Source organism: Ovis aries, chromosome 2 (genome assembly GCF_016772045.2).
Source record: "Ovis aries strain OAR_USU_Benz2616 breed Rambouillet chromosome 2, ARS-UI_Ramb_v3.0, whole genome shotgun sequence".
In the NCBI taxonomy this organism is placed as follows: Eukaryota; Metazoa; Chordata; class Mammalia; order Artiodactyla; family Bovidae; genus Ovis; species Ovis aries.
Window position 1 is genome coordinate 232,818,361 of NC_056055.1, and position 10,292 is coordinate 232,828,652.

At 46.2% G+C, this 10,292-nt stretch overlaps 1 protein-coding gene across 3 annotated transcripts in view; it reads left to right on the forward strand.

Moving 5' to 3' along the window:
• The window catches only part of SPATA3 (spermatogenesis associated 3), a 45,610-nt gene that overhangs the window by 26,566 nt on the left and 8,752 nt on the right, over window positions 1-10,292 (forward strand). Inside the window, exon 3 of one of the 3 annotated variants that reach the window (XM_060411353.1) lies at window positions 4,128-8,716. The exons of the other annotated variants lie outside the window; for them this stretch is intronic. The gene's annotated coding sequence lies outside the window, so the exon portion shown is untranslated. Of the gene's footprint in view, window positions 1-4,127; window positions 8,717-10,292 lie in introns of those variants that run through there. 3 annotated transcript variants of the gene reach the window in all.

A 10,292-nucleotide genomic window follows, 5' to 3' on the forward strand; every position in this document is an offset into this window, starting at 1 on the left:
GTGAGGATGCAGAGGAAGCGCAGATATAGCAGCCAACTATAAATTAACTCAGGTCAACCCCTTTTGCTGTTCCAAGGTCAAATGTATTTTAATTGCTGCCAATTTCAAGCGATCACTCTGTGAGTGCCAAGTCATTTCAGTCGTGTCCGACTCTTTGCAACCCTATGGACTGTAGCCCCACCAGCCTCCTCTGTCCATGGGATTCTCCAGGCAAGAATACTGGATTGGGTTGCCATGCCCTCCTCCAGGGGATCTTCCTGACCCAGGGATTGAACCTGCATCTCCTCAGCCCCTGCACTGCAGGCAGATTCTTTACCACTGAGCCACCGGGGCAGCCGAGATAGCTCCAAGAGGTGCTTGTGAAGTTTAGAACTAGAGAGAAGTAGAAGCAAATATATTTGTGAACATAGTGCAATAACTAAGGTTATCATAGCTGTGAGGTTGGAAACAGACTGGTTGAGGCTAGGCTTGGGGATTTAGCAACTTCACCAGGCTGTACTCAGACCTCAACTCTGAATATGGTCTCCAGACCACAGGTTGGTTCTTCTTGGGAAAGTCAGGTCTGACCCACTGGAGCAATCCATCCAAGGGTGGGAAATGAGGGTAGAAGAAGGAAAAGGTGGAACTAAGTCCAGAAAGCCTCATCCTCCAGCACTTACCTGTCTGGTCCACCCAGCTCATTGGTGCCAGGAGCCTAGGACCAAGTGAGAAGTGCTGAGCTTTCAGATACTACTGTGGCCTTTATCCATCCCATTCCCACCTCCAGAGGACAACACTGTCCCACTGGTCATGAGGCATGGTGGGTTATAGGTAGAGTTAGTAACTACGATGCAGAAAACTGAACTGACAAATCCATCCATAAAATTCATGAGGAACACCTAAGTACAGCCTCTTCCGACTGCTGCCTAGGGTCTCGGGCTCACTGTCGCGTCAGGCAAGGCAAGTCCTAACCCAGTGGAGCAAGGACAGCTTTTCACGCTGCCATTGCAAGTTGCAGCTTTACCAGGAAATTCAGGCAAATCCTGTGTCCCCAGGCAACTCCTCTTCCGTATATGTAGAAACAGTATATACGTAAATAATATGCAGATTATATACGTGATCACACCTCGCACAGCCATAGAGACTCGAAGCAGGAATTTGAATCAGCAAAGTGTCCTTGTCAGCATCCCAAGATGCATTCCTGGCCAAAGCCGGGAGGAACTGAGCCATGAACTGACTGAACGACTGGGACCAAGAGCCTTGAGGCACCTCCTCGCCAGATGTGTAGCATTGCTGGCTGACAAGGAGGAAGCTCTCCAAGAAAGAGGACCGCTTGATCCCAGCTGCAGGGTTGAAGCAAGGAAGCTAAGCTCAGACTCCTCCAAGAGAGAGAGCTAAAAGAGTTCTATACCAATCTGGGGTGATTGACCCCAGTTGAGTACATAAAATAGACACACAGGAAGGTCCACCTGTCTTCCGCTGGACTCAGGGTGAAGAGTCTGGGATGGATGATTCCATGAAAACGCTGAACCCCCTCACTGGATTCTCCTATATGCCTCTCTCCTTCACCTCACTCCATTTTTCTGCCCTTCTCTTGCCTGCCCATCTCCAGTGCGCTAGTGAACTGCTTGTACCATGTTCTGGGGAATCTGATTATACCCCCAAAATGGTGTTTGGACTGCAGTCTGCTGGAGAATGGCACTGGCGTGTGGTTTTATCTGCAGGTGTGGTTGGAGGTGATTTTAATGTGCTGATGAGCCATCTTCAAAGACGTAGTGTGTATGGAAGGTTCCAGAGACTACAGTTGCTCAAAGAGCCTGGGGCTCCCAGCAGGCCCTTGGCTGAGCCCTGGGAGCTGGATAACTCTGACTGTCTCATCCTCCAGGGATGAAGGATCATTTAGGGTATATTTTGGACCTTTGGGAATGGCATCCCATCATATCAGTGTCTTCTAGGAGTATCTGAGGTTACATATGTAGTTTTGTTGTTGTTCAATCACTATGTCCAACTCTTTGTGACTCCATGGACTGCAGCACACCAGGCTTCCCAGTCCTTCACTACTTCCCTGAATTTGCTCAAGTGTTTGTCTGATGAGTCGGTGATGCCATCCAACCATCTTATCCTCTCTCACCCCTTCACTTCCTGCCCTCAATCTTTCCCAGCATCAGGGTCTTTTCAAATGGGTCAGTTCTTTGCATCAGGTGACCAAAGTATTGGAGTTTCAGCTTCAGCATCAGTCCTTCCAATGAATATACAGGACTGATTTCCTTTAGGATGGACTGGTTGGATCTCCTTGCAGTCCAAGGGACTCTCAAGAGTCTTCTGCAACACCACAGTTCAAAAGCATCAATTCTTCACCGCTCAGCTTTCTTTATAGTCCAACTCTCACATCCATGTGTGACTACTGGAAAAACCATAGCTTTGACTAGACAGACCTTTGCTGGCAAATTAATGTCTCTGCTTTTTAATATGCTGTCTAGGTTGGTCATAACTTTCCTTTCAAGGAGCAAGTGTCTTTTAATTTCATGGCTGCAATCACCATCTGCAGTGATTTTGGAGCCCAAGAAAATAAAGTCTGTCACTGTTTCCATTGTTTCCCCATGTATTTGCCATAAAGTGATGGGACCAGATGCCATGATCTTAGTTTTTTTGAATGTTTAGTTCAAGAGATGGGAATACCAGACCACCTAACCTGCCTCTTGAGAAATCTGTATGCAGGTCAGGAAGCAACAGTTAGAACTGGACATGGAACAACAGACTGGTTCCAAATAGGAAAAGGTGTATGTCAAGGCTGTATATTGTCACCCTGCTTATTTAACTTATATGAAGAGTACATCATGAGAAACGCTGGACTGGAAGAAACACAAGCTGGAATCAAGATTGCCGGGAGAAATATCAATAACCTCAGATATGCAGATGACACCACCCTTATGGCAGAAAGTGAAGAGGAGCTAAAAAGCCTCTTGATGAAAGTGAAAAAGTTGGCTTAAAGCTCAGCATTCAGAAAACGAAGATCATGGCATCTGGTCCCATCACTTCATGGGAAATAGACGGGAAACAGTGGAAACAGTGTAAAAGACTTTATTTTGGGGGGCTCCAAAATCACTGCAGCTGGTGACTGCAGCCATGAAATTAAAAGACGCTTACTCCTTGGAAGAAAAGTTATGACCAACCTAGATAGCATATTCAAAAGCAGAGACATTACTTTGTCGACTAAGGTCCATCTAGTCAAGACTATGGTTTTTCCAGTGGTCATGTATGGATGTGAGAGTTGGACTGTGAAGAAGGCTGAGCGCTGAAGAATTGATGCTTTTGAACTGTGGTGTTGGAGAAGACTCTTGAGAGTCCCTTGGATTGCAAAGAGATCCAACCAGTCCATTCTGAAGGAGATCAGTCCTGGGATTTCTTTGGAAGGAATGATGCTGAAGCTGAAACTCCAGTACTTTGGCCACCTCATGAGAAGAGTTGACTCATTGGAAAAGACTCTGATGCTGGGAGGGATTGGGGGCAGTAGGAGAAAGGGACGACCGAGGATGAGATGGCTGGATGACATCACGGACTCGATGGACATGAGTCTGAGTGAACTCCGGGATATGGTGATGAACAGGGAGGCCTGGCCTGCTGCAATTCATGGGGTCGCAAAGAGTCAGACACGACTGAGGGACTGAACTGAACTGAAGTTTAAAACTAAAGCCAACTTTTTCATTCTCCTAGATTTCACTTTTATCAAGAGGCTCTTTAATTCCTATTCTGTAAGGCTGGTGTCATCTGCATATCTGAGGTTATTGACATTTCTCCCAGCAATCTTGATTGCAGCTTGTGCTTCATCCAGCCTGGCATTTTGCTTGATATACTCTGCACAGAAGTTAAATAAGCAGGGTGACAATATACAGCCTTGACCTACTCCTTTCCCAGTTTGGAACCAGTCCATTGTTCCATGTCCAGTTCTGACTGTTGCTTTTACACATGTAGACCCCTCAGAAACAACCCCAAGTGCAGACTCAGGAGTTAAAACAAGAATTGGGACAGCAACGAATCCTTTCCAAGAGGATTCACCCAACAAGCACCGGGGTAGGGTGGAGGAGCGGGGTGGAAGTGGAGGAGGGGTGTTGCTAAAACACCCACATCTTTCTCACTGTGACCTCTAGGGGGAGTCTCCTGCTTCCTCGAGCCAAGAACCCACAATGAGGACCCGTACTGGGACCGAAATCTCAGGCCAATTCGTGGCCATGAGTTTGAGCAAGCTCCGGGAGTTGGTGATGGACAGGGAAGCTGGCTGGCTACAGTCCATGGGGTCTCAAAGAGTCGGACACGACTGAGCAAAATGAACTGAACTGAGGCTTTAAAGCCTCCTTCCTCCTCAAGGCTTTCTCACTCAGCCTCTCCAGACCGGGAAGAAGACGAGCACGGGGTGAGGCCAAAGGGAGTAAATGACATGGGTCAGGTCTCCTGACTGCCCCTTGGTTCCCACAGAACCCCAGAGTGTGGGGCTGAATCTCTTAGAAACACCAAACGGCTAGAATCCACCCCTCCCCAGCGTTGCCCTCTGGGCTGCCCTGCCCCTCCCCACCAGGCCTGGTCCTCCAGGGAAGAAGAGGCTGCAGAGCACCGAACAGTGGCGGCCCTTGGCATTGAGAACAAGGTTGCGTGTTTATCTCATGCAAAGCAGCTCCCTGGAAACCTGCAGGGGGAGGTGACTCCACACATATCCCAGAGTCCTCCACGCTCTTGGCACACGCGCCTCCCCCACCGGCTCAGCCGCCTGATGCCCTGCACCCCTTTCTCTCCTCCGTTCTGTACCCTTCACATGGCACAACAAACATAGAAAGACTTCATTCACGGGCTCCAAGCCTCGGCCTTCTGTGGAAAGCTTCCTTAATATGCAAATTCCTCAGTATTGGATTTCTCTTTTCAAGTGTATTCTCACTGAGAGCCCTTAAGCAGATCAACACTTTCCCAGGCAAAAGGCTCCCTAAAAATGATATCTGCATGTAAAGGAGAAGCTTCTGAAACTGCCAGGAAGCAGAACTTCCAGCTATCAAGTCAGGCCTGACCACGAAGGGAGGGAACCCAGTTTCTCAGAGCTTTGCAGGTGGATCTTTGTGCCCCACCGTCACCTAGGCCTGGGCCCCTCTGTTCAGAGTTGCCTTGCACCAGTGCACACTTTAGTCCTGGGTAACTGGGAACTCAAAACGAGACAGCTGTCACCCACCAGAAGCTCAGATCCAGGGAGGAGGACAAGCCTTGAAATGAGCCAGCTATCCACTTTCCAGAAGCCCAGCTCCCTTTACCCCCACAACCAAGAGGTTCGGGCCTCAGTGCCTCCTGGACAGAGCAGATCCGCCCTGGGGCGACTGTTGGGTCAGTAAGCATTGGGTGTTTTAAGGCTTGATGTCCCGTCTGGGCTGCCCCCATGTTGGCATTTCCAAGACTAGGTCTCTTCCCCTGAGCTTCTCCTCGACCCTCTGACCTTTACCCTCTTACCCTCTGACCAGGTGACCCCCTCCAGGAGGGGGTGCCTTATCCTCCCTCTAGCCTCAGATGGGGTTTAAGCTGAAATAACTGAGGCAAACAAGATTCCTCTCTCCTGTTACGCCCTTTCCCAATGCCGCCAAGAGATCACTTGGTTAAAATGGACATTTTTTCTCCTGATTATGTAAGATTTCATGCCTATATTTGCTACCCGCTCTTATCACTTCTCTTGGAAATTGTTCCGTGCAATATATCATTTTTAACAGCTACATGAGGTGCTGTCATCTGGCTATCCTTAATTGATCAAATGAGCCTCTGCAGTTTCTGCATATTGCTGGCTCCCAGTGCTGATCAGCAAATACTGGCTATGATGCCTGCTGGAGTCACAGATGGGGAAGGGGGACCTAGCTGCATCTGGCTAAGCCAATAAGGGAAACAGTGGCTGATGATCTGTAGAGTCTACAGATCAAGCAGGCTCTGGGGTGGGCTTAATCCAAAGATCCCATTTCTTTCTTTTTCTCCACTCTGCCTTCCATCAAGTTAGCTTCGTACTAAGACTCCTTGTGGTTGTAAGATGGCTGCCAACAGCAACTGTTACCAAACCAAACTTGCTTGCCTGCGCACAGTAAAGCCAATCTACCCCGACTAGGTTGTGGTGAAGGAAAGTGCAGTGTTTATTGTAAGGTACCAGACAAGGAGTCTGAGGCAGCTAATGCTCAGTGAACCTATGCGGACATAGGGCACCACATTCTCGGAGTGGAAGCTGTCAACACAGTCTATAATATCTCCTTGCTAACAATTTTAGTTGCCCACTTACGCGTATACTCTTATTATCCTAATCATTAACTGCTCAGTTTTGTACTTGGGAGGAGCCCTGCTGTGTTCTGCTCAGTTTGAATATGGCTGATTCTGTGTTTAAATTCTTACCAGCTCTCTTGGCTCAACTGACTATTTTTGTCACTACATGTTTGCATTCTTTGAATCATCAATTCTTGAGCCAGGCTTTTGTGACTCAGGGGAGGCCTAGGTGACTACAGCTTTTCTACAAACAAGAGGCAGGCAGAGAATATGGGGAAGGAGTCTGTCCCAGGAAGGTCCCAGGGCCTGACACACCCAGGACCATGAAGGGTGACAGCGTATTTTACCCATAAATGCGCCATATTTGTTTTGAGCTAAAAACACTTAAAGCATAGATGATGCAAGAATGGCATCCTAATCTCCCCTTTCCTTCCTGAAAATAGGAAATTAAAAACTCCCACATGAAAGAAGCCTTCCATGTACTAGAAAGAAAGTAATATTCTTATCAAGGACAAAACTGACAGTTGAGACTGAGAGAATTCTATACAAACAGGCTTTGTTAAAATAATTCTTATCTTCCTTTAGCCTCCCCACACAGTTTAGTAACTTTTCCACAATTGCCTGTCTTTTTCCAACTAATATAAAAGCATATATGTTTTGCTTTTTTGGGGGGTGTTCATTTCCTTATGAGGGCTCCAATGTCATATAACATTCTTAGAATGTGTATGTTTTCCTCTTGTTAATATGTCTCATGTCAGTTTATATCTCAAGCCCAGTCAAAAAACCCTAAGAGGGTGCAGGGAAAAGGTTGCATCCCTGACAGCTGCAATATGTCTTTGTCAACATCCAGAGAAAGGGCCCACAAGCCTGTGCCTTTCCCAGCATTCCAACCAGCAGTCCTATAACTTGCTCTAATTGGACCCTTTTGAGTCACAAAGCACCAGTGATGGAGACCAAGGGAGTGGAATGTGCTCGTTGGCTTAGACCTCCCAGGGCCCACCTACAGATTCAAGTTGAATTAGCTTCCCCTGAAGTGAGTAGATTGCATGAGGGGAGGCATATAATCTGAGTGAAAATTAGGTTGTTTTAGTAAGGAAGCTTATTTAGTAAGCACTTCCCTGATAGCCCAGTTGGTAAAGAATCCGCCTGCTTTGCAGGAGACCCTGGTTCAATTCCTGGTTCAGGAAGATCCACTAGAGAAGGGATAGGCTACCCACTCGAGTGTTCTTGGGCTTCCCTTGTGGCTAAGCTGGTAAAGAATCCACTTGCAATGCGGGAGACCTGGGTTGGGAAGATCCCCTGGAGAAGGGAAAGGTTACCCACTCCATTATTCTGGCCTGGAGAATTCCAGGTTGCGAAGAGTCTGACATGACCGAGTGACTGTAAGGAAGCATGGAATGCTGAGGAGATGATCAACATGTACATTCTCAGTATTGGTTTTTTCCTGTTTTAGCACGTCACCTACTGACGGATATAATAATGTGCATGTTGGCTCAGATGGTAAAGAATCTGCCTAACAATGCAGGAGACCTGGGTTCGATCCATGGATGGGAAAGATCCCTTGGAGAAGGGAATAGCAATCCAGTCCAGTATTCTTGCCTGGAGAATTCCATGGCCAGAGGAGCCTGGTGGGTTACAGTCCATGGGGTCGCAAAGAGTTGGACATGACTGAGCAACAGACACTTTCACTTTCACTGATGAAGATACACATTTTCCCAATCGTTCACTCTTAAAAGCAGTACTACCTTGAACATCCTTAAACATACACACCCTTTTGCACAGGATCCCCAATACCATCTTCAAACTTGCAGTATACTGCTCTCTCCATGTTTGAGACCCCAAGAACAAGCTGCCTGACACCTTCACTGTCATCACCTCCATGACCTGAGTAACGAAGACAGAAATGAGTCAGGGTGGCTGTCTAGGGTTGGAAAAAGTGAGGCGGGATTCTCACTGCACAGAAGCCAATTATGGCCAGGGAGTACTCCCTGAGGGGCCAGAAATCCTGGTCAGATACCTCCGTTGGTGCAACTGCCATGTGTCTTTAGACTAATTCTGTGAAGTACAAAGACTGATTAGCTCTCTGATACACACCTGACAAATAAGATCGAGACAGAGACAGAAAACAGCAGTGCTTTCTCATTCAAAAAGTTGAGGGGAGAATAGCCAAAGCAATCTTGAGAAAGAAGAATGGAACTGGAGGAATCAACTTGCCTGACTTCAGGCTCTACTACAAAGCCACAGTCATCAAGACAGTATGGTACTGGCACAAAGACAGACATATAGATCAATGGAACAAAATAGAAAGCCCAGAGATAAATCCACACACATATGGACACCTTTGACAAAGGAGGCAAGAATATACAATGGAGTAAAGACAATCTCTTTAACAAGTGGTGCTGGGAAAACTGGTCAACCACTTGTAAAAGAATGAAACTAGATCACTTTCTAACACCGCACACAAAAATTAACTCAAAATGGATTAAAGATCTAAATGTAAGATCAGAAACTATAAAACTCCTAGAGGAGAACATAGGCAAAACACTCTCAGACATAAATCACAGCAGGATCCTCTATGATCCACCTCCCAGAATTCTGGAAATAAAAGCAAAAATAAACAAATGGGATCTAATTAAAATTAAAAGCTTCTGCACAACAAAGGAAAATATAAGCAAGGTGAAAAGACAGCCTTCTGAATGGGAGAAAATAATAGCAAATGAAGCAACTGACAAACAACTAATCTCAAAAATATACAAGCAACTTCTGCAGCTCAATTCCAGAAAAATAAACGACCCAATCAAAAAATGGGGCAAAGAACTAAATAGACATTTCTCCAAAGAAGACATACGGATGGCTAACAAACACATGAAAAGATGCTCAACTTCACTCATTATTAGAGAAATGCAAATCAAAACCACAATGAGATACCACTTCACACCAGTCAGAATGGCTGCGATCCAAAAATCTGCAAGCAATAAATGCTGGAGAGGGTGTGGAGAAAAGGAACCCTCCTACACTGTTGGTGGGAATGCAAACTAGTACAGCCACTATGGAGAACAGTGTGGAGATTCCTTAAAAAATTGCAAATAGAACTACCTTATGACCCAGCAATCCCACTGCTAGGCATACACACCGAGGAAACCAGAATTGAAAGAGACACATGTACCCCAATGTTCATCGCAGCACTGTTTATAATAGCCAGGACATGGAAACAACCTAGATGTCCATCAGCAGATGAATGGATAAGAAAGCTGTGGTACATATACACAATGGAGTATTACTCAGCCGTTAAAAAGAATTCATTTGAATCAGTTCTGATGAGATGGATGAAACTGGAGCTGATTATACAGAGTGAAGTAAGCCAGAAAGAAAAACACCAATACAGTATACTAACACATATATATGGAATTTAGGAAGATGGCAATGACGACCCTGTATGCAAGACAGGGAAAGAGACACAGATGTGTATAATGGACCTTTGGACTCAGAGGGAGAGGGAGAGGGTGGGATGATTTGGGAGAATGACATTCTAACATGTATACTATCATGTAAGAATTGAATCGCCAGTCTATGTCTGATGCAGGATGCAGCATGCTTGGGGCTGGTGCATGGGGATGACCCAGAGAGATGTTATGGGGAGGGAGGTGGGAGGGGGGTTCATGTTTGGGAACGCATGTAAGAATTAAAGATATTAAAATTAAAAAAAAAAAGTTGAGGGGAGGGCTTCCCAGGTGGTCCAGTGGCTGAGACTCTGCACTTCCTATGCCAGGGGCCCCCAGGTTTGATCCCTGGTCAGGGAACTAGATCCCATATGCTGCAAATGAGAGTTTGAATTTGGAAAAAAAAAAATGATGCTGCAGTTAAAAGATCTTACATACTGTAACTGGTAACAACTAAACAAATATTTAAAGCCAAAAAACAGGGACTTCTCTGGTGGCATAGTGGAAAAGAATCTGCCTGCCAATGCAGGAGACACAGGTTCAATTCCTGGTCCAGGAGAATCCTGCGTAACGCAGAGCAACGTAGTCCGTGTGCTGCAACCA